This window comes from Delphinapterus leucas, chromosome 9 (assembly GCF_059928025.1).
Source record: "Delphinapterus leucas isolate spDelLeu-1000000601 "Yukka" chromosome 9, BTC_Dleu_Yukka2, whole genome shotgun sequence".
Lineage (NCBI taxonomy): Eukaryota > Metazoa > Chordata > Mammalia > Artiodactyla > Monodontidae > Delphinapterus > Delphinapterus leucas.
The window spans coordinates 82,604,407-82,629,964 of record NC_143137.1 but is presented as its reverse complement, the minus strand read 5'-3'; the positions used below and the strand labels follow the sequence as shown (position 1 = coordinate 82,629,964).

The window sequence follows — 25,558 nt, the reverse complement described above, 5'->3', positions numbered from 1 at the left end:
TGAGAATAACTGAAGGAGTCAAAATTATCTGTTGAGAATGACTAAACACTTAGTGTGAAGTAAGATATTTGAGAACTAACTTAGGAATACTTATCATGCATACTGAGAAACTGGAAAGTTCTAACAACTTCCAGGTGCTCATCTCTCAATGATAACATTTATTTATGAGACTAAATATATTCTTATATGCTTAGTAATTCATTCCTTTTTTGATGAGTCAGTATCTCTTCTGTTTAGCCAATTTCCACATCTCTAAAAAACATTTTCTGTTTTGCTTAATTTACCAAATGTTATGACCTTTAATTTTCCTCTTATGACTCAGAATCCTATGACATGCACAAGTTTGAACACGTAATATGTGTGTCTATGGAGGGTGGGGATAAATAAATGTTGATTTCACTTGACTGAAACTCAGGTTCAAGTCTTAATAGGTACTTTTTGGATGTAAAAAATTATCTGGTAGGGAATGATCCTAATCATCAGAATTTTTTTGATCATCTAAAAAATTGTCAATAACTTATGGGGAATTTTAATTTTCTTTTCCAAATTTTTCACTAGTTTATCATGTTGAAAATATTTATAGTGTTTTATTGTTGCTTTTGCGGTTTATTTGTTTTATTTTTCTTCACTAATTTTTTATGAAGCCAGTTCTACTCACCAAATACATGTACTAGATACATATCTCTCTTTCTAATTCAATTAAAGTATGCGAGACATTAGGTGCTATGGACTGAATGTGTCCTACCAAAATTCAATATGTAGAAGTATTAATTCCCAATGTGTTGGTATTTAGTGATGGGACCTTGGGGAGGTAATTAGGTTTAGATGAGATCATGAGGGCAGAGCCCCTGTGATGGGATTAATACCCTTAAAAGAAGATGGAGGGACCAGAGCTTGTTTTCCTTGCAAGAAGGGAGCTGTCTATAAACCAGGAAGAGAGGCCTCACCAAGAACCTGACCATGCTGATCTTGACTTCCAGCATCCAAAACTGTGAGAAATAACTGTTGTTTAAACCACCCAGTCTATGATATTTTTATAGCATTATGAACTGACTAAGATATTAGGGTTTATCTCCTGAGTGTTCTTTTTTTGAATTGTTTATATTGTATGCATAGATGAGTGAGATGTGCACTAAGCCCACATGGAGCTTACAACCTAGAGCAGAAATCAGAATACATATACCAGCTGCTACAATACAAACTAAAAATTAAGTGATAGTATGAGAGCCACATCCCATCTGCCATATAAAGAAGAAAAGAAAAGAAAAGAGAAAGAATATTTCCAGCTTAAGGAGTTGTTTTACCCTTGAGGAACAAATTAGATCAAAAATTTTTTTTAACATTTATTATCAAAATTTCAAAATTATGGAAATCAGAAAGGACAGTATAGTGAAACCTATATACCCAATCCCTTAGATTCAACTGTTATTAACATTTTGCCATATTTGCTTCAAAAAATTAGATTTTGATTGTGGAAAAGCCAGTGTAGACATTTTAGTTAAAAGAAACTTTATAAAGAAAGGCACTGGAGTGAAGTCACTCAGGGATTGCTTAAGAAGAAGACATAAGAGGATAAGGGACAAAAGAGAAACCAAGGTTATCATATAACTTGCATTTGGATCATATGAACATCAAGCTCTAGAACATGTGTAATGGGATGCTGGGGAGAGAAGGGATCTAACTTCTTTTGTGTAAAGCCCTATGCTGCATGTTCTCATCTGTATTATTTTATATAAGATGTTCTGAACTTCTTCTGTAGATAACAGATTTTTTTTTCTTCAGAGGTACTATTTGGAAAGAATTTCTAACATGTTGGGTTGAATGGCTTTCAGGGAAGAAAGAATGGAAGCATGGAGGTCAGTTTAGAGGGCTAGGTATGTGAGTACTAATGAAAGAAAACTGAGTACAGGACATGGCGAAGGACAAGGAGCACATTTGCTAATACAATTTTAGTTAACTTTCAAGGATGTGGCAACTGACTTGGTGTGGATCATGAAGGGAAAGAAGAGGCAAAATTAAGAAGGGAATAATAATAAGCTGATATTTAATGAAAACTTACTCTGTGTCAAGCACAATGCTAAATATCTTAAATTATATGTTTGTGATTCTCAAAGTCACATGCCATTGGTTTTCCTAGTTTTGAAAAGAAGAAATTGAGGCAGAAAGAAGTTAGAACACTTTTATGGATAAAAAGAACTTGCAAGTAGAAGACTATCTTGCAAGTCCAGTCCTATAGTTTGATTCTACAAGCTCTCACTTTTCTACTTTACCTCCCTAAAATGCAGTTACAAGGAGATTTGAGTCTTAATGAAGGAAAAAGGGATGATGCTATTAATAATGACAATAGGAAAAACTAGCCACGGAGAATGATAATGAGTTTGGTTTGGATACTGAAGCAGAAACTCTGGCTGTCATGTCCATTTTCCTCTCCTTCCACAATCAATTTCCTTCCAATTTTTATTACCTGGTTGTCTAGAGTAAAGAATACATTTTCCAGCTTCTCTTGCAAACAGGTGTTGAAATGTGACAAAATTCAGGCCAGTAGGAAGGAAATGAAATGCTACGTTTAGTTTCCAAGAAATGTCATTAAGGAACAAATTTATGCTTCTCTTCCACCCCTTCACCCTGATAGATGGAAGGCAGGGGCCATGGCTGAAGCTTCAGCAGGAATTCTGAAAGATTTATTGTTCGGGTCATAATACCGGAAGCCACAACCAAACAATAATAGGATAGAAGTCTCCTGGATCCCTGCTACTGTGAAATTAGAGGGAGAATAAACTTGTTTAAATTATGATTACTCTAATATTTTTCCCATGTGAAAAGCATAATCTTGTCCTACCAGATACAAACATACTGATTTTGATTTATGTTGCTTCCTCAAACATTCTTTTTTCCTATTGTGTAAAAGTAATAAGTACCTTCAATTTCTAAATGCCTGTATTTTTATTTACATGTTGTTCTCATTTACCATCTTAGACACACTGAATTGTTATTTTTAGCAATGTGGTTTTGGTTAATATTCCTTTCTTCTGTGAAAACATTTTGTGTAGCTGGAAAGAACTTAGAAGTCAGATATGATTTAGGGCTAAATCTCACCTATGCCATATATTAGCTATATATTCGTGAAAAATTCCTCAATCTTGCCGAAAATTATTTTTCTCAGCTGTAAAAACAAAAAAGAATATCTGCCACAAAATTTGCTGTATAGATTAAATAAACTAATATATAGAAAATGTTAAGTAAAAACTTAGTTGTCCTCTAGTTCATGAACAGTGCTTGGCACACAATGAGTGATATTTGTTGAGTGAATTCTAGTTTTACAGATGGAAACCCCCAAATAAATGTAGTCCAAGTATTGAACTCAAAACTGTATTGTGAAAACTCTGGTCAAGAAAGACTGAGGAGCTATTACCATTTTTTTTTTTCTCTTAGAGTTGACTATTAACAGAATGCCTTATGTAACTTTTTTTTAAACATCTTTATTGGAGCATAATTGCTTTACAATGGTCTTATGTAACTTTTGATTCAAATTTTTATGAAAGAAAAGAGTTCACAGAGAAGTAAGTTCCTGGATGAAAAAGGGCTTAAATATGCATGTCAGTTTCTCAAAATTTACAGAGTACTTAGGTAATACAAAAGTAATGCGAATATTTGATTTTCATAACATATAGTATCCCTTAATTCTGATTCTTAGTTGAACTCTGGTGACCTAGTCATATAAATTTACGAACTAGTCATATGAATTTATCACATTTAAAAGGCAGTAGATGCTAATATTAGAATTGTTTATATAATTGTTATATAATTATATATAATTGTTATATAATTATGTATAATTGTTATATAATTATCATCATCAAATAAATAAAGGCATAAATATGGTAATAGTTGGAAAATCTTCAGTGAAAAAGAAATGTTTCTAGAATCAGTCAGGAGTTTTATGTGGAGCATCTTATTTGGTTATCAAATGAATGATTTCCAAGAAAATTGTGGGAACCTTAAGAAAATATGTGTCTCTTTAGAATGAACTGTTAAGCATCTATCTAGTCCTTATGGGGCTTTGGCTTGTTCCAAGTTACTTCCCTAAATAACTGATAAATGTATAATATAAGATAAATAATTGAAGAAGGGTCTATGTAGTCTGGAATTCAAGGAGAATTTTGGTGCGGGAAAGAAGGGTTTAAGCACAAAAACAGGAAGGGGAATGAGTTACTAAGGAATGGCACCTCAGTGCTGGGAATTATGGATTGGATCTACCTTTGATGTTTTGGGAGATGCAGTTATAGATACGCATTGCTTTAAATGACTTGAGTTTTTGGAGTGCGTTCCGTTGAATGTGGCACTTGGTGGACTTGGAGATAGTGCTTGGCCTGTTATTTATGTTACCTGGTGGTTGTAATATGAAAAGGTTTTCAATTTTTACTTCCTAATAAGTGTCGTTCTAACTGGATATAAAGAGATAATGGAGATATTGAGACGATTTGACTCTTTGGCTCAGATATGCATCTGAAACTGTGTGGAGCGGTCATTCCAGGTGACACAATGTTGGTGTATTAGATGCAGGAACTCTGGAGCTAAGCATAAAGTAGTGATTGATTCTTAGTAACTAATCTCAAACTGGGGCATGTGTGTTTTGTGTGCATTCCGAGTATCCTTTGGAAGAGGAAAAGTAAAAGTACAATAAAAGATGAAATCATGAGGATGCTTATAGGTATAGTTATGCTTCTTCCTTGTTCTGAAATAGAAGGTAGGCTCCTTTAGATGGAGACCAGGTCTGGTTTATTCCTAGCCTTAGGACAGCAGTTATTTATTAAATGAATACAAGTGGAGAATTTAAATGACCATCCCACATTATGCTAAAACAATCTCTCCTTTTGGGGGTGTGTGTTTGTATGCATATATTATAGACTACAAGTGAGAGTTCATATATATGTATATATGTCATATATATACAAATATAAGTCATAAAATGTGTATATGTGTATATATATGCAAGATAATAATAGTAATGATAATTATAGTTAACATGTGTTAAACTTTTATTATGTTCTAGACACAGTGCTAGTCACTGAAGTGTTCTGTTTAAGAATAACATAATTCCATTAACTATAAAATTTCTACAAACATTGATTGTACTATTAGGAAAATGAATATGAATAAAATATCGAATGGTTAGTGGTAGTGCAAAATATAAACCCACATATATTTGACTTCAGAGACAATGCTCTTAAGCAGTGTGTGTACATTTATAAAGATGTCTAAAAGATCAGATGGACAACAAGTATGCTTTTACTGACTCTTATTTTTACTGAATTAAGTATAATTCACTTCTAACAAAATGTTTAAAAATGTTTTCACTTCTATATGCAGTCTCATATACATGCACAGAATAAAGAAAATGCTATTCCAGTTATATCATTCTCTTATTTTTAAGATGATAGTCTAAAGTGGTAAAGTGAACCAGTGAAGCTAGTTAATTGTGAATGTATTCACAGTAAACTATATTATTACTTGCTCTTTTTGAATAAAGCAGGAATCTGATTCATAGTGGTATTCATTACCTACATCTATATAAGCACAAAACAGAATACTATTGATATATAGAACATAATTGTATTATATAAATTATGAAATCAGAATTATTTTTATCTCTACTCTTTTTATTGGTTTGGAATCATAGGTTTGACCTCTGGATAAGTCTTTAGTCTGTGAACCTCTTTGCAGGTTCCTCAGCTCTTAGCCTGGACATGTTCCAGAGCTCTCTCATGTCCTGGACTCTACTCAACGTTGGCAGCCTTCTAAGTCACCTGATAAATTCGTTGGAGCAGTATTCTCAAATGTCATATATGCTGCTTCCGAAATCCAAATAGACTAACCAAACTATGTACTTCTTTCTTAGAGGTAGCATATACAAGGTACAATAACCTGCTCTTTTCCTTTAAGGGGATATCCTAAAACTCACCAGGCTCCTAAGACCCTTTCTGATGATCTGGCCCATGAATCCTGGTAGGTTTATCTTCCACCCTCTAGTTCAAAAGTGTCTAACAAGGCCATCCAGAGTACTTGGGCTTTATATTCACCAGTTCCAATTTGTATGTCACTTTCTCTCTATATATAGAACCAGAGTGACATGTGCAGAATATGAAGCATCCTGTGTACTGTATTACGACAGAGAGCAAGAACTTTAACGAAGCCTAGGACCATGACTGTAAATGCTTATTGATGCCATTCCCATGTAAAGGCAGACTGATTTTTAAAATTCTCTTTATTGATGGGGATGGAAAAAATATATTTGTGAGATCAATGGATACATACTAAGTGCTGTAGGTTGCGTTGATGTGTTCCAGTAAAAATAACACATCCACATTGCAGCTGTAAACAGAGCCACTTAATAAGTCCAAGGTATTCCATTGTCATCCATATGGTTTTTGCAAAATACGGCTGTAATGTATGACAGTAGAGAAGGACCAGGTTAATAACCACACATTTTTGTTTTGTTTGAGGAAATATTCTGAAGACACTCGTTAATGCATATTCCATTTGTCCTCTTTGGTGCTTTATTTCCCTTGGAATTGATGGGAATAAAAATAAAGAGAATTCCTGGCCCCAATTATCCTTAACTATTTTTGGCTGGATAATCCATTTTTTCTATGTTTAGGATAGATTGTTTCCAGCTGAGTCACAAGATTATTCAAATGGAAGTAATCTATCCTAAACATAGATATTCTATTAACTAGCCCAGAGCTTTTAGCATCTGGCTGTGGACATGTTGTGTTTTTTTGTTTGTTTTTTGTTTTTTCCAGTATCTCTGCTGCACATTTACCCAAGTAAACAGAATTTGCAAGCATTGGTCCAGCCATCTGAACTTTTAGTAAACTCCACAGCTGATTTTTGCACTATTGGGTTGAAAACTTGTTAAAGTCAATTAAGTTTCTCTTTGTCTTAAACCATCTCTTTCAAAGCTCTATTTTGATTATATTTTTCTGCTTTACTCATGCTCACGAGATATATATTAAGATGATGGCCTAGGACCTAAGAAAATACTATGCATCTCAATTAACTAATTATTCTTATTTTTAAATAATTATGGGGCTTCTCTGGTGGCGCAGTGGTTGAGAGTCCACCTGCCGATGCAGGGGACACGGGTTCGTGCCCTGGTCCGGGAAGATCCCACATGCCGTGGAGCGGCTGGGCCCGTGAGCCATGGCCGCTGAGCCTGCGTGTCCGGAGCCTGTGCTCTGCAACGGGAGAGGCAAATAGTGAGAGGCCCGTGTACCGCAAAAAAAAAAAAGAAAAAAAAATTCATAAATAATTATGGTCTCTCTTTCTAGGACTCTGTGGCCTTCAGTTCCTGGTGTTGGTTATCTTATGTAATGGACTTTTTTCCAAATTTCATTCTTAGAATCTAAGTTCATATGGGAAAAATAAATAACTCTTATGGAGGGTTTGGATTATGTCAACTCTGTATTAGTAAGTTATGGCTCTTTAGGCTTAGGCTTTTTCTTCCTTGTACACTTTTATTCATTTATTTAAAAAAAATTTATTGGTGTTATAGTTGATTTAAAATGTTGTGTTAGTTTCAGGTGTACAGCAAAGTGAATCTGTTATACATATACATATATCCACTCTTTTTTAGATTCTTCTCCCATATAGGCTCTTATATAGTATTGAGTAGACTTGCCTGTGCTATATACAGTAGGTCCTTGTACAGTTTTAAATATTACAGGGGTGGCCATAGAACTATTTGAAGTTTGAAAATATGAGTCTCTTGATATATGAAGTTGTTGTTGTTTTTGTTGATCCTTAGTATCCTAGCATGGAAACTGAAAAACAGAGAAAACTCTTCATGTGCTCTATGTTAGGGCAATCTGAATATATTCACATTACTCAATACGACTTAATGCTTTTAGAACCCTTGGTTTTAGTTCTTTTTTAAAAATTTTGTTTCTTTACTTTTAAGTAATATTTGCAAATGTTTAAAGATATAGAACCTCTAAAAAGAAGGAGTGCAATCTATGTCCCATTTCTGCCTAGCCCCAGTCCCATTTTTCTGAAATAACCTCTTTAAGCTATTTCTAGTTTTAGTTTTCATTGCAGTTCCTCCACAACTGTATGTGCAGTGAGCAAAATGTTGTGGCTAAAAGTGTAGAGTCTGGGTTCAAATCCTTCCTTCACCACTTATTAGCTGGATGAGCTTTGGCTTATTAACCTTCAGTGCCTCTGTAAAATAGAGATGGAAGTATCAACTTTATAAGTTGTAATACATTGAAGTATTTTAGAATAGTGTATGGCATGTAATATCATCTATTCTTTTTTTTGAATTTTATTTATTTTTTTTAAACAGCAGGTTTTTAATAGTTACCCATTTCATACATATAAGTGTATATATGTCAATCCCAATTTCCCAGTTCATCACACCACCCCCCTGCCGCTTTCCCCCCTTGGGGTCCATACGTTTGTTCTCTACATCTGTGTCTCAATTTCTGCCCTGCAAACCAGTTCATCTGTACTATTTTTCTAGGTTCCATATATATGCGTTAATACACAATATTTGTTTTTCTCTTTCTGACTTACTTCACTCTGTATGACAGTCTCTAGATTCATCCATGTCTCTACAAATGATCCAATTTCGTTCCTTCTCATGGCTGAGTAATATTTCATTGTATATACATACCACATCTTCTTTACCCATTCATGTGTCGATGGGCATTTACGTTGCTTCCATGACCTGGCTATTGTAAATAGGGCTTCAATGAACATTGGGGTGCATGTGTTTTTTTGAATTATGGTTTTCTCTGGGTATATGTCCAGTAGTGGGATTGCTAAATCATATGGTAATTCTATTTTTAGTTTTTTTAAGGAACCTCCATACTGTTCTCCATAGTGGCTGTATCAATTTACATTCCACCAACAGTGCAAGAGGGTTCCGTTTTCTCCGCACCCTCTCCAGCATTTGTTGTTTGTAGATTTTCTAATGATGCCAATTCTAACTGGTGTGAGGTAATACCTCATTGTAGTTTTGATTTCCATTTCTCTAATAATTAGTGATGTTGAGCAGCTTTCCATGTGCCTCTTGGCCATCTGTATGTCTTCTTTGGAGAAATGTCTATTTAGGTCTTGTGCTCATTTTTGGATGGGGTTGTTTGTTTTTTTAATATTGAGCTGCATGAGCTGCTTGTAAATTTTGGAGATTAATCCTTTGTCAGTTGTTTCATTTGCAACTATTTTCTCCCATTCTGAGGGTTGTCTTCTCGTCTTGTTTTGGTTTCATTTGCTGTGCAAAAGCTTTGAAGTTTCATTAGGTCCCATTTGTTTATTTTTGTTTTTATTTCCATTACTCTAGGAGGTGGATCAAAAAAGATCTTGCTGTGATTTATGTCAAAGAGTGTTCTTCCTATGTTTTCCTCTAACAGTTTTATAGTGTCTAGTCTTACATTTAGGTCTCGAATCCATTTTGAGTTTATTTTCGTGTGTGGTGTTAGGGAGTGTTCTAATCTCATTCTTTTACATGTAGCTGTCCAGTTTTCCCAGCACCACTTATTGAAGAGACTCTCTTTTCTGCATTGTATATCCTTGCCCCCTTGGTCATAGATTAGTTGACCATAGGTGCGTGGGTTTATCTCTGGGCTTTCTATCCTAGTCCATTGATCTATATTTCTCTTTTTCTGCCAGTACCATATTGCCTTGATTACTGTAGCTTTGTAGTATAGTCTGAAGTCACAGAGCCTGCTTCCTCCAACTCCATATTTTTCCCCCAAGACTGTTTTGGCCATTTGGGGTCTTTTGTGTTTCCATACAAATTGTGAATTTTTTTGTTCTAGTTCTGTGAAAAATGCCAGTGGTAGTTTGATAGGGATTGCATTGAATCTGTAGATTGCTTTGGGTAGTAGACTCATTTTCACGATGTTGATTCTTCCAATCCAAGGACATGGTATATTTCTCAATCTGTTTGTATCACTTTTAATTTCTTTCATCAGTGTCTTATGGTTTTCTGCATTCAGGTCTTTTGTGTCCCTAGATAGGTTTATTCCTAGGTATTTTATTCTGTTTGTTGCAATGGTAAATGGGAGTGTTTGCTTAATTTATCTTTACGATTTTTCATCATTAGTGTATAGGAATGCAAGAGATTTCTGTGCATTAATATTGGATCCTGCAACTTTACCAAATTCATTGATTAGGTCTAGTAGTTTTCTGGAGGCCTCTTTAGCATTATCTATATATAGTATGATGTCATCTGCAAACAGTGACAGTTTTACTTATTCTTTTCCAATTTGGATTCCTTTTATTTCTTTTTCTTCTCTGATTGCCATGGCTAGGACTTCCAAAACTATGTTGAATAATAGTGGTGAGAGTGGCCATCCTTGTCTTCTTCCTGATCTTAGAGGAAATGCTTTCAGTTTTTCACCATTGAGAGTGATGTTTGCTGTGGGTTTTGTCATATATGGTCTTTATTATGTTGAGGTAGGTTCCCTCTGTGCCTACTTTCTGGAGAGTTTTTGTAATAAATGGGTGTTGAATTTTGTCAAAAGCTTTTTCTGCATCTATTGAGATGATCATATGGTTTTCTTCAATTTGTTAATATGGTGTATCACGTTGATTGATTTGCATATATTGAAGAATCCTTGCATCCTTGGGATAAACCCCACTTGATCATGGTGTATGATCCTTTTAATGTGTTGTTGGATTCTGTTTGCTAGTATTTTGTTGAGGATATTTGTATCTATATTCATCAGGGATATTGGTCTGTAATTTCCTTTTTTTGTAGTATCTTTGTCTGGTTTTGGTATCAGGGTGATGGTGGCCTCATAGAATGACGTTGGGAAGTGTTCCTTCCCCTGCATTTTTTGGGAAGAGCTTGAGAAGGATGGGTGTTAACTCTTCTCTAATGGAGAGAATTCACCTGTGAAGCGAGCTGGTCCTGGACTTTTGTTTGTTGGAAGTTTTTAAATCACAGTATCAATTTCATTACTTGTGATTGGTCTGTTCAGATTTTCTATTTCTTCATGGTTCAGTCTTGGAAGGGTATACTTTTCTAAGAATTTGTCCATTTCTTCCAGGTTGTCCATTTTATTGTCATAGAGTCACTTGTTGTAGTCTCTCAGGATACTTTGTATTTCTGTGGTGTCTGTTGTAACTTCTCCTTTTTCATTTCTAATTTTATTGATTTGAGTCCTCTCCCTCTTTTTCTTGAGTCTGGCTAATGGTTTATCAATTTTGTTTATCTTCTGAAAGAACCAACTTTTAGTTTTATTGACCTTTGCTCTTGTTTGCTTTGTTTCTATTTCATTTATTTCTGCTCCGATCTTTATGATTTCTTTCCCTCTGCCAACTTTGGGTTTTGTTTTTTCTTCTTTCTCTAGTTCCTTTAGGTGTAAGGTGAGATCGTTTATTTGAGATTTTTCTTCTTTCTTGGGGTAGGATCATATTGCTATAAAATTCCCTCTTAGAACTGCTTTTGCTGCATCCCATAGGTTTGGGATCGTCGTGTTTTCATTGTCATTTGTCTCTAGGTATTTTTAGATTTCCTCTCTGATTTCTTCAGTTATCTCTTGGTTATTTAGTAACGTATTGTTTAGCCTCCATGTGTTTGTGTGTTTTACGTTTTTTTCCCTGTATTTGATTTCTAATCTCATAGCGTTGTGGTCAGAAAAGATGCTTGATATGATTTCAGTTTTCTTAAATTCACCGAGCCTTGATTTGTGACCCAAGATGTGATCTATCCTGGAGAATGTTCCGTGCACACTTGAGAAGAAAGTGTAATCTGCTGTTTTTGGATGGAATGTCCTATAAATATCAATTAAACCTGTGTGGGCTGTTGTGTCATTTAAAGCTTGTGTTTCCTTATTAATTTTCTCTTTGTATGATCTGTCCATTGGTGTAAGTGAGGTGTTAAAGTCCCCCACTATTTTTGTGTTACTGTTGATTTCCTCGTTTATAGCCGTTAGCAGTTTCTTTATGTGTTGAGGTGCTTCTATGTTGGATGCATATATATTTATAATTGTTATGTCTTCTTCTTGGATTGATCCCTTGATCATTATGTAGTGTCCTTCTTTGTCTCTTATAACATTTTTTATTTTAAAGTCTATTTCATCTCATATGAGTATTCCTACTCCAGCTTTATTTTGATTTCCATTTGCATGGAATATCTTTTTTCCATCCCCTTACTTTCAGTCTGTATGTGTCCCTAGGTATGAAGCGGGTCTCTTGTAAACAGCATATATATGGGTCTTGTTTTTGTATCCATTCAGCAAGCCTCTGTCTTTTCATTAGAGCATTTAATCCATTCTAGTTTAAGGTAATTATTGATATGTATATTCCTATTACCATTTTCCTAATTGTTCTGGGTTTGTTTTTGTGGTCCTTTTCTTCTATTGTGTTTCCCACTTAGAGAATTCCTTTAGCATTTGTTGTAGAGCTGGTTTGGGGTACTGAATTGTCTTAGCTTTTGCTTGTCTGTAAAGCTTTTGGTTTCTCCAGCGAATATGAATGAGATCCTTGCTGGGTAGAGTAATCTTGGTTGTAGGCTCTTCCCTTTCATTACTTTAACTATATCGTGCCACTCCCTTCTGGCTTGTAGAGTTTCTGCTGAGAAATCAGCTGTTAACCTTATGGGAGTTCCCTTGTATGTTATTTGTCGTTTTTCCCTTGCTGCTTTCAATAATATTTGTCTTTAATTTTTGCCAATTTGATTACTATGTGTCTTGGCGTGTTTCTCCTTGGGTTTATCCTGTATGGGACTCTCTGTGCTTACTGGACTTGGGTAACTATTTCGTTTCCCATGTTAGGGAAATTTTCGACTACAGTCTCTTCAAATATTTTCTTGGGTCCTTTCTCTCTCCTCCTTCTGGGACCCCTATAATGCGCATGTTGTAGAGTTTAATGTTGTCCAAGTGATCTCCTAGGCTGTCTTCATTTCTTGTCATTCTTTTTTCTTTATTCTGTTCCACAGCAGTGAATTCCACCATTCTGTATTCCAGGTCACTTATCCGTTCTTCTGCCTCAGTTACTCTGCCATTGATTCCTTCTAGTGTATTTTTCATTTCAGTTACTGTATTGCTCATCTCTGTTTGTTTGTTCTTTAATTCTTCTAGGTCTTTGTTAAACATTTTTTACATCTTCTTGATCTTTCCTCCATTCTTTTTCTGAAGTCCTGGATCATCTTCACTATCATTATTCTGAATTCTTTTTCTGGAAGGTTGCCTATCTCCACTTCATTTAGTTGTTTTTCCTGGGTTTTATTTTGTTCTTTCATCTGGTACATAGCCCTCTGCCTTTTCATATTGTCTATCTTTCTGTGAATGTGGTTTTTTCCCCACAAACTGCAGGATTGTAGTTCTTCTTGCTTCTGCTGTCTGCCCTCTGGTGGATGAGGCTATCTAAGAGGCTTGTGTAAGTTTCCTGCTGGGAGGGACTGGTGGTGGGTAGAGCTGACTCTTGCTCTGGTGGGCAGAGCTCAGTAAAGCTTTAATCTGTTTCTCTGCTCATGGGTGGGACTGGGTTCCCTCCCTGTTGGTTGTTTGGCCTGAGGCAACCCAACACTGTAGCCTACCTGGGCTCTTTGGTGAGGTTAATGACAGTCTTCGGGAGGGCTCACACCAAGGAGTACCTCCCAGAACCTCCGCTGCCAGTGTCCCTGTCCCCATGGTGAGCTATAGCCACCCCCACCTCCGCAGGAGACCCTTCAGCACTAGTAGGTAGGTCTGGTTCAGTCTCTTATGCGGTCACTGCTCCTTCTCCTGAGTCCCAGTGCGCACACTACTTTGTGTGTGCCCTCCAAGAGTGGAGTCTTTGTTTCCCCCAGTCATGTTGAAGTCCTGCAATCAAATCCCACTAGCCTTCAAAGTCTGATTCTCTAGGAATTCCTCCTCCTGTTGCCAGACTCCCAGGTTGCGAAGCCTGAGTGGGATTCAGAACCTTCACTCCAGTGTGTGGACTTCTGTGGTATAAGTGTTCTCCAGTTTGTGAGTCACTCACCTAGCAGTTATGGGATTTGATTTTTTTGTGATTTCACCCGTCCTACCATCTCATTGTGGCTTCTCCTTTGTCTTTGGTTATGGGATATCTTTTTTGGTGAGTTCCAGAGTCTTCATGTCGATGATTGTTCAACAGTTAATTGTGATTCCAGTGCTCTCGCAAGAGGGAGTGACAGCATGTCCTTCTACTTCGCCATTTTGAACCAATTCAGTTCTGTAGGTCAGAAGTCCAGCACCGCCTGGCTAGGTTCTTTCCTCAGAGTATCACAAGGCTAAAATCAAGGTATAAGCCAAGCTGAGTTCTTGCGTGTGAGATCTGGGAAAAGCCAATTCATTCTTGGAGCAGACAAAATTCACCTTCTTGCTATGGTAGGCCAAAGCCCTATTTCCTTGATTGCTATCAGCCAGAAGCACTCTTAGCTCTTAGAGGCTGCCCACATTCCTTGCCATCCCATCTATTCTTAATACCTCCAAATTTCTAAATACTTTAGTTATATAACTAAAGTATATATATATATAGTTATATATATATAACTATATATATATAATTATAACTATATATATATAACTATATATTTAGTTATAAATATCTTAAATATTTTCTGTTGATGAGACAAAGATCTAACTCACAAAAACCAGTTTGTCTGGCTGCTCCTCTGCAACCATTTCTGTTTGTATTTTAGGGCATGACTTCCTTGTTTTTATTTCACCTTTCAGTGATTTTTTTTTATCCCTTTAGCCTTTTTCAGATATGTGTTGGAATCTCCTGTACTCAAAGTTCTCCTTGCATTCATTTTATTAGTTTATACACTTATTATGTGTTTACTATTATTTGAGTGGAGTTTTGGAGGAAAGGAGGTAAACAGCATGAGCTTAGTTTGTCATATTGTAAGATTAGACAGCTTCTTGAGTTTAAAAATCATATGTATTAAGAAATCAAGAGGGATATAGAAGAAGGCTAAATGATAGGTACTTTCATGTAAATAGGAAAGACAGAAACTTGTGCAAAATTACTTTGAGTTACCTAATATTTCTGATACTTGATTTCCCATCTGGAAAATAAAGTGGATGAATAAGATGATTTCTAAGTTCCTTCCAACTTGAACATTTTATCCTTGTATTGATTTTCTCTTATGCTGGCTTAATCTGTTTCAATAAAACGTAATCTACACATACTGCCTTTCTGTTTGTATCCCCAGTATGTTCATGATTGGACATGAGCAGTGAAATTTGATAGATATCATAGAAAATTCTGCCACCCTTCATTAATGATCATCTTCTTTCAAGGTTAGCAATTAAAAGGAAAGAACTTATAAACTTTTTATCTTAATTCTTATTGAAATTTACACTCAGTAATGCCCATTTTAGTTAATGTAGTTGGGTAATACTTAGTTGTGTATTTGGGGAACTTCCATATGCATAATTTGACCAACTAAATCTGGCAGACTATTATGGTCTTCAGGAATGCTTACTTGTTCTCCAATGCTGAGTTTGTTAGCCCTTCAGAGGGAAACATCCAGGATTCATCATGATTTTTCCTGTTCCTCCATATTCAACATCTAATCAATTCATTAGCAAGTATGCTTTACTTCTAATACATATTTATCTAGTCTTTTCTTATCAACTACACCAATACCACCCTCTCTTGGGTCACCCCTATAATTCTAGCCTCCTGTCCCAGTCTCCTAACTGGTTCCCTTGCTTCCACTCTTTCCCTTACATTCCACTATTTTGAAAGAGTTTCCCAACACACATAGAATCAAATCAAAACTCCTACCATGACCTATAAACCTTTCCTAATCTGATGTGACTTCCTCCCATCTCATCTTCTTTTAATCTCTCTCACTCCTTTACTCCATTTCCACAATACCGGCTCTGGTGCTTCTCTAACTTTCAAACCCTTTCCATCTTTTGGCCATTGCACTTGTGGTATCCTCTGCTTAGAATGGTCTCCCAGATCTTTCTATGGCTGATCTACTTCCCATTTACTTCTTTGCTCCAATGCATCACCTCAGAGAGGACTTTGAAAAGAGCCATGCTTGTTGTTCAGACCCAGGCACTCTGTTCCCTTTGCCCTAACTTATTTTCTTCATAGCTTATCATTTTGTGGTATCACATGAATTATTTATGAATATATATTTCTTTATATTTTACTTCTCTTTATCTCCACCCCTCTGTCTCTCCATCTCTGTCTCTCTTTTTCTTTCTCTTCCTCTTCTTTCCTTCCATAGAAGGGTAGAGGAGAGGTTTTGCTTGCCTCCTTTGCTGATGTACAGCTTTTTCTAGCAGCTTTTTCAGGATAGTGCCTGACAAATAATAGGGACTTACAATATTTTTATTTTGAGAGGGGGCAGAGTCAAGATGGTAGACTAGGAAGACTCTGAGCTCACATCCTCCTGTGAACGTATCAAAACTACAACTAAATACTAAGCAACTCTCACTGAGAATAACCTGAACTAGCAGAATCGCTCTTCTGTAAACAAGACTGTAAAGAATGAATCAAATGGAGTCTAGTAGGAGGTGAGAAGATATTTAGTAATGTACAATATATAGCAAATATATAGTAAAGGCAGTGGATCAATCACTTAAATAAGCTAGTATGGGGGATAAAAGACAAAAATTATAAAGTCAACTATAACTACAATAAATGGTTCAGGGACAGACATGAAAATGTAAAAATATGGCATCAAACACACAAAACATGGGGGAGAGGTGAGTAAAAAATGTAGATCTTTTAGAATGTGTTTGAACTTACATGACTATCAGTTTAAAACACATAGGTACAATTATAGGTAAGCATATATGAACTTCATGGTACTACAAATCTAAAACCTACAAGAGATACACAAAAATTAAAAAGAAAGGAACCCAAACATAACACTAAAGAAAATCATCAAACCATAATGAGAGACTAAATGAGACTAAAAGAAGGAGGAAAGAAAAGAACAGAGAAGAACTACAAAAACACCTACCAAACAAGTAACAAAATGACAGTAAGTACCTGACTATCAATAATCACTTTAAATGTCAATGGACTAAATGCCCCAATCAAGAGACATAGAGTGGCTGACTGGATAAGAAAAGAAGACCAGTCTATATGCTGCTCACAAGAGACTCACTTAGGAGCTAAAGACAAAGACTGAAAGAGAGAGAATGGAAAAAGATATTCCATGGAAGTGAAAACTAAAAGAAATTGGCTGTAGCAATACTCATATCAAAAAAGTAGAATTTAGGGGCTTCCCTGGTGGCGCAGTGATTAAGAATCTGCCTGCCAATGCAGGAGACACGGGTTCGAACCCTGGTCTGGGAAGATCCCACATGCCGCGGAGCAACTAAGCCCATGAGCCACAACTTCTGAGCCTGCGTGTCTGGAGCCTGTGCTCCACAATGGTAGAGGCCATGACAGTGAGAGGCCCGCACACCGTGATGAAGAGTGGCCTCTGCTCGCCACAACTGGAGAAAGCCCTCGCACAGAAATGAAGACCCAACACAGCCAAAAATAAATTTATTAAAAAAAAAAAGTAGAATTTAAACCAAAGTCTATAATAAAAGACAAAGAAGGGCATTATTTAATAATAAAGGGGGTCACTCCATGTAGAGGATATAACATTCATAAACACATATGCACCTGATATAAGAGCACCTAAATATATAAAGTAAATATTAACAGACATAAAGTGAGAAATTGACAGTAATACAATAATAATAGGTGACTTTAAAACCCACTTCCATCAATATATAGATCATTCGGACGGAAAATCAGTAAGGAAAATGTGAACTTATATGTTAAACCAGATGAACTTAAAATATTTGTATAGGACATTCCATCCAGAATCAGAATGTACATTCTTTTCAAGTGCATATTGAATATTCTCCTAGATAGATCTCATGCTAGGCCACAAAACAAGTTTCAGTAAATTTAAGAAGACTGAAATTATATCAGGCATCTTTTTTTGACCACAACAGTATGAAAGTAGAAATCAATTACAGGAAGAAAATTGGGAAAAATACAAATATGTGGAGACTAAATATTTGCTACTAAAATACAAATGGTCAATGAAGAAATCAAAGAGCAAATGAGAAAATACCTTGAGACAAATGAAAATAATAACACAAACTTCCAAAATCTATGGGATGTAGAAAAAGCAGTTCTAAGAGAGATACCAGCCTACCTCAAAAAATAAGAAAATTCTCAACCTACTTTTCCTTGTAAAGGAATTACAAAAATAAGAACAAACAAACCCCAAAGTCAGTAAAAGCAAGATCAGAGCAGAAATAAATAAAAGAGACCAAAAAAAAAATTAATGAAACTAAGAGCTGGTTTTCTGAAAAGATAAACAAAATTGTTAAACCTCTAGCAAAACTAATTAAAAAAAAGAAGTTACAAACAATATCACAGAAATATAAACAATCATAAGACTATACCACTAACAGTTATATGCCGACAAATTAGACAACCTGAAAGAAATGGATAAATCCCTAGAAACATACAGTCTTCCAAGACTGAGTCAAGAAGAAATAGATCATCTGAAGACTAATTATTAGTATTGAAATGGAATCAGTAATCAAAATTCTCCAAACTTTTTGTTGGGAGTCCAGGGCTAGATGGTTTCACAGGGGAATTCTACCAAACATATAAAGAAGAACTAATAATTATCCTTCTAAAACTACTCCAAAAAATTGAAGAGGAAGGAACACTTAAAAAGTCACTTTAACAGGTCAGCATTAAATGATACCAAAACCTGACAAAGACATTACAAAAAAAGAAAGTTACAGGCTAATATCACTGATGAACATAGATACAAAAATCGTCAACAAAATATTAGCAAACCAAGTTCAACAAACACAAAAAGGATCTCGCATTGTGAGATCAGGAACAAGACAAGGATGCCCACTATCATAATTTCTATTTAACATAGAATTGGAAGTCCTAGCCACAGCAATATGACAAGATAGAGAAATAAAACACATCCAAATTGGAAAGGAAGAAATAAAATTGCCACTATTTGCAGCTGACATGATACTGCATAGAAAACCCTGAAGACTCCCCCTGAAAAATCTATTAGAATAAACGAATTCAGTAAAGTTGCAGAGTACAAGATGAATATACAGAAATCTGTTGCATTTCTACACACTAAAAACAAACTATCATAAAGATAAAACAATCCTATTTACAACCACATAAAAAAATAAAATGTCTAAGAATAAATTTAGGAGATGAAAAGAGGAGATGAAAGACCTATACTCTGAAACCTATAAGATATTGATAAAGAAAACTGAAGATTGTTGAAGGAAACTGAACAAACAAATGGAAAGATATCCGTGTTCACGGATTGGAAGAATTAATATTGATAAAATCCGTACTACCCCAAACAGATTTAACGCAATCCCTGTCAAAATACCTATGACATTTTTCACAGAACTAGAACAGATAATCCTAAAATTTGTATGGAACCACAAAAGACCTTGAATAGCCAAAACAATCCTGAGAAAAATGAACAAAGCTGGAGGTATCACACTCCCTGACTTCAGACTATACTACAGAGTCATAGTAATCAAAACAGCATGAGACTGGCACAAAAACAGGCATGTAGATCAATGAACAGAATAGAGAGCCCAAAAATAAACCCATGCACTTATGGTCACTTAATCTACAACAAACAAGGCAAGAATTTACAATGGGGAAAAGACAGTCTCTTCAATAAGTGGTGATGGGAAAACTGGACAGCTACACATGAAAAATCAAAGTTAGAACATTTTCTCATACCATATAAAAAAATCAACTTAAAATGGATAAAAGACGTAAATGTAAGACCAGAAACCATAAGACTCCTAGAAGAAAACAGGCAGTATTCTCCTTGACAAAGGTCTTGGCAATATTTCTTTGGATCAAAACACAAAAATAAACAAGTGGGACCTAATTAAATGTAAAAGCTTTGCACAGAGAAGGAAACTGTCAACCAAACAAAAAGGCAACCTACTGAATGGGAGGAGATATTTGCAAGTGATATGTCTAATAAGGAGTTAATACCCAAAATATATAAAGAGCTCATACAATTCAATATCAAAAAAAGAAGAAAAAACAACTTGATTAAAAATTGGATAGAGAACACGAATAGGCGTTTTTCCAAAGAAGACATACAGATGGTCAACAGGTACATGAAAAGATGCTCAATATCACTAATCATCAGGGTAATGCAAATCGAAACCACAATGAGATATTACCTCATGCCTGTCAGAATAGCTATTGTCAAAAAGACAAGAAATATCAAGTGTTGGCAAGGATGTGGAGAAAAGGGAACTCTAGTACTTTGCTGATGGGAATGTAAATTGGTACAGCCACTATCAAAATCAGTTTGGAGGTTCCTCGAAAGATTAAAAATAGAACTACCATATGATCCAGCAATTCCACTCCTGGGTTATATTTGAAGAAAATGAAAACACTAATTGAAAAAGATATATGCACTCGAGTGTTCATAGTGGAATTATTTATAATAGCCAAGATATAGAAGCTACCTAAGTGTCCATTAACAGATGAGTGGATAAAGAAGATGTGGTATATATACACAATGGAATATTACTCAGCCATAAAAAGAATGAAATTTTGCCATTTGCAACAACATGGATGGACCTGGGGGATATTATGTTCAGTGAAATAAGTCAGACAGAAAAAGACAAATACTGAATACTTTAACAGATATGTGGAATCTAAAATATAAAACAAAAAATGAATATAATAAAACCAAACAGACTCTCAGATACAGAGAACAAACTAGTGGTTACCAGTGGGGAGGCAGGGGAGGGGTAAGATAGGTGAAGAGGATTAAGAGTTACAAACTACTAGGTATAAAACAAATAAAATATAAGCATGTAATGTACAACCCAGAGAGTATAGCCAACATTTTATACTAATTTATATGGAGTATAACCTATAAAAATATTGAATCTCTATGTTACACACCTGAAACTAATTATTATACTGTAAGTTAACTATATTTCAAATAAAACAAAAAGGTTTTTACTTTGATTCTAATTGCTTGTTTAATTGCTTCAAATCCCCACTAGTCTTCAAGCAATTACAGAGCAGGAAACATGTCTGCCTTGCCATTTTATCCCCAGTGCTGACTACAGTGCTTGCAAAAATAACGGTGTTAAAAAAAAAAAAGAAAAAGAATAATATTTTCTGAACTCAATGGCAAATCGTATTTGGAAGCTACACCCTATGACATTTTTATGAAACAGTCTAAAAATTATAATAAATTATTGGCTTCAAGACATTTCTAGGCTGATGAGCTCTTTGAATAATTTAAAATATGACAGTAAATTTAAAAACCTTTAAATGCATTCAAATTTTATTTATGATGGTCACCTTGCTAGTGTTTGTGGTTTTCTATCTATTCCACATAGGCTCCTTGAATCTATCAGTGTCCTGCATAGCAACTGGATACTATATTAGAAATGAGGACACCTCCAACTCTATTAAATAACAATATGTATTTATGCAAGTCACTGAATCCTAGGGTATTCCATTTGCTTTGTTTGTAAGCTGAAAAGAATGGTGTACGTGATCTCCAAAATGCTGTTGTTCTTGTCATACCATATATTTTATGTCATATCAATAATACTGGCTTTCCATAAAAGAGTAGATGAGTCATCACTAAACATACAGTCACATTTTAGTATTACTGGAAGATGGGTTTAGTTCTGAATAACTGTTTCAAGAACATTGTTTTAGTGTGCAGGCAATAGTTAACTAGTAGAACGTCCTTTCTTGCTGACCTTTGAGTTTATTTGCCAATTGGATTGTGATGATTTATTAAGGTAGATGATTTTCTTTGAAATGAAAAAAAAACTAAAAAATTTTTTAAAACTATGTTCAGTGCTTCATAGTGTTGCTTACCAATGTTTAAAGGTAAAACAAATCTATTTGTTTTTTAGATTAACAAATCATATGTTCATTGATGGTTTCCACTCAACTATGTGGCCTTATGTACTATATTCATATTAGTTCTTTATTCCAACTTTTTTTTTTTTTGCTTCTCTTTATACCACTAGTCTTCTAGTCATTTTTAGGTCTTTCTCTTGAACTACTTTATGTTCTTCAAATTTCACGTAATGTAGAAGCCAAACTGCAAAGGTGGGACAATAAATATGGTTAATAGGGGCCATAAAGGAATTCCTTTACAATTCATTAATTTTCTGTTCACTAACATTTTAATGTCATTTAAATTTTTTTTAGAAATAACAAAACATTGGTGATTTAAATCAATTTGATCTCTATCAGGAGCTTATTAGTAGGCAGAAATAGATGTGATTGGCTACACATGATTAGGGGCATGCACTTTGCTTTAAAACAAATAAAACAAACAAAACAAGAAAAAAGGGGGAAAATCAATAAAAAAATATACCACCATTATTTTTATATCTTTCAAGTGTTTTGGTTTTATAGAGTCACCTATTAAGTTGAAAACATCCTCATGTCACACTGAGTAATAGGCAGTATGACGATGTTAGGAAGAGTTGGTGTTTAGTTGTAGTTTCCAAGTTTAGAAAAGAAGACAGTATATGCTGTAGGTCAGTATCAAGGAGATCAGACCGAGTCAAGAGCAAAACACTAGAAAAGACTGGAGAAATTGTAGATTCGACTTACAGTGTTCTCTGTAGGTATAAATCAAGATATGTAAATGAAAATCCTGGCAGAAGAGTAGATTAGGCTCTCAAAGATTGTATAAAGAACAGAACAAGGTGGAGACGGAAGAAAATAGTAAAATTCAGGAAAGGGTAAAGAAGAGGAGTTTTTCTTAGAAACATGAAGTTGAGGAGCTGGGACCCCATCATCAAGAGGCAGAGCCAATGACTAATATGAGTGGGAGCCTTTATTTCTCTAAGGAAAGGAACTGAGTTCAAAGGGGTAAGAAAGCAGAAGTATTTAAGTTATGAGTGACTGGTGAATGTTCTATCACTCCCTGGCAAGTTCACTTAGTGAATTCTTATCACCAAACCACATGGTAGGAGTTACCAGAAATAGGGCTCGGGGAAATCACCTTCAATATTTGTAGGCATGGTTTGTAGTGGATATGGCTTTAATAGCCACAAGCTGAAGAGTGAGAAATATGTCATATACCTATGCCTTCTTCTTATAAACTCAAATTAGGTTCTGAGAACCCAATCAACTGGGAGAATTGAGTCTTTGTTGACTTTGGAGATTCTCTTTCTTCCTGTCAAGGTCATGGATAAATTCTAGAAGGTTAATCTGCATGAAAGCCTCAGAGGCTGTTCATGTACTTTGTTCTCACTGATTATTACTAAAATGTCCAATGACCAAGTCTTCACGGTACCCTGGGTTTCTGGGACTCTTTTGTTTCTGTGTTATGTTTTGGGTACAAAAAACCTTTATGGAAAGTGGGAGATCTGGAGATGCTAGGAGATGCTTCCTCAGGCTCTGCTTACAGCCATTGAAATCCTACCACTCCCCCTGGGGTATGGTAATGAAAATGGAGAAAAATCCTCTTTTTTTTTTTGCCTTTTAGAGTCCTGCCTATCCACCCTCTACCAAAGTCAATTCTTCTCCATGATATCAAGCATAATCTCTTCAAATGTGTTTGAACACTTAAAAAGCTGTAACACGGAGTTAACTTCAAGTGAGTTCTGTTTTCTGCTCTACAAAAATCTTTATGGTAAGAACATTCAAATGGCACAACAATTTGCTTAGAAATAAGGGAAGGAAAAAATGGAGGTCAGTCACATATACATAACTCAACAATTTAGCTAGTCACTTTGTACCACTAGAAAACCTTTGTGTCCTCTCAAAGAACACTTGTTTCCCATTCCTGTGTGACCACATGCCATTATCACAGTCACCATGTCTACCACCACCAGAAAGCTGAAACATGTACACGTCATCCTGTATGGAGATGTTACCCCATAGTGTGACATGTACACAAAACAGTGCCTGTCGACATCTCAAGAGCTAGGAAGGTGAGCTTGGGTGCCAGGATAATGTTTGACGACCCCTTTCAGGAGCTCACTTTTCTTAATCTTCCTTCTCCCACCACCAGTTCCATCCCACCCAGGGTTTCAGTCTTAGAAGGGTTCTAGGGCCCCACTTATTCTCACTGGTGTTTGTCCTAAACGTAAGCACATCTGACCTAAATGCAGTTATATAAAGCTTATATTTATTACTGGCAATTACAGCATTGAATCTTATGTCCACCAATACAATGTCATCTTCCTGATCATCCCTTTTCTTCCGCCATACCTGTATCAAGATCTCCTGCTGATGTTTTCCTAGATTAAGTTAGTTTGGCCTCTTTATCTCACCCATTTGAGGATCAGACTTTCAAGGGTGAGAGAAGAATGAGAAGTTACGGTGCATAATTGCCTAGGAGCAGAGTGGTCTCGCTCTAGCTTACCTGAAAATGTCACTTGCTCAAAACAGTATTATGGCTTTATTCCATCAGTATCAGCTGAGTGTTGTTTTCTTGGGTGGGTGTGGTTCACCCTGACATGTTCTTCTTTCCCACAAAGAGTTGTGTATGCTTGCAAAAACTCCTTGCAGTTGCTCTTGGGGGTGTTTCCTCTTTGAGAAGGGCAGGAAAAGAGAGAATATCTTGTTTCCTGACCAAGTGGGAAGGCTGATCACGCGAGGACCCAGCTTCTCAGGTCTGAAGGGAGAGTGCAGAGGGTTTTAAGAATGTCTTTCACACCACTGTGCTTGGTGCCAGAGGGCAAATATCAAAAAATCAGCCAAGGTGATTTACAAGGACAAGGTATTTGGGTGTGTCTGACTGTAAAGATTAAGGCTAGTGCTCTTAAGAAAAGAATTTGGAGTTGAGGAACCAAGTCAAACGAGGTTAGAATATGGACAGAATAGTGTGATTGGGTGGATCAGAACAATTCTAGAGATGTTGGTTAATGGTCAAGTCTAGATACTTAGATATTTCCCAGTTTCCACAGTAATGCGGATGAAGGCACCAATCCCCATTTAAAAAATTTTTATCATAAAAAAGAAAAAAAAAGCCCAGGAATAAGAATGCTCTAGATACACTCAGTGCTGATGACATAATTTGGAGTTAAAATAGAGAGTATAAATCATTTGGAGGGCTTCCCTAGTGGTGCAGTGGTTAAGAATCCACCTGCCAAGGGTCGGCGGAATCCGTCAAGCCCTGGTCCAGGAAGATCCCACATACCACGGAGCAATTAAGCCCCTGCGCCACAGGAACTGATCCTGTGCTCTAGAGTCCGCGAGCCACAACTACTAAGCCCTTGTGCCACGACAGCTGAAGCCTGCGCGCCTAGAGCCCATGCTCCACAACAAGAGAAGCCACTGCAATGAGAAGCCTGCGCACCGCAACAAAGAGTAGCCCCCGCTCGCAGCAACTTAGAGAAAGCCCGCATGCAGCAACGAAGACCCAATACAGCCAAAAACAAATAAATAAAAATTTAAAAACAAATTTGGATGCCCATGAAGCTATAAGTTCCTCGATGGGACATGTCAAAGAGGAAGGGTGATCAGACTGGTAAATATCAGTCTTGAGGCTTGCTGTCTCATGTGTGCGTCTAACACTGACCCCCGCCACAAGAGG

General features: G+C 36.0%; 1 protein-coding gene across 4 annotated transcripts in view; it reads left to right on the top strand.

Annotated features, from left to right (window-relative positions):
- Nucleotides 1-25,558, top strand: part of LOC111164621 (platelet glycoprotein 4) — a 148,467-nt gene that overhangs the window by 16,880 nt on the left and 106,029 nt on the right. For 2 of the 4 annotated variants that reach the window (XM_022554383.3, XM_089917760.1), the window contains exon 2: nucleotides 23,504-23,650. The exons of 1 other annotated variant lie outside the window; for it this stretch is intronic. The gene's annotated coding sequence lies outside the window, so the exon portion shown is untranslated. The remainder of the gene's footprint in view (nucleotides 1-23,503; nucleotides 23,651-25,558) is intronic. One more of the 4 variants, XM_089917761.1, reaches the window with a different exon arrangement.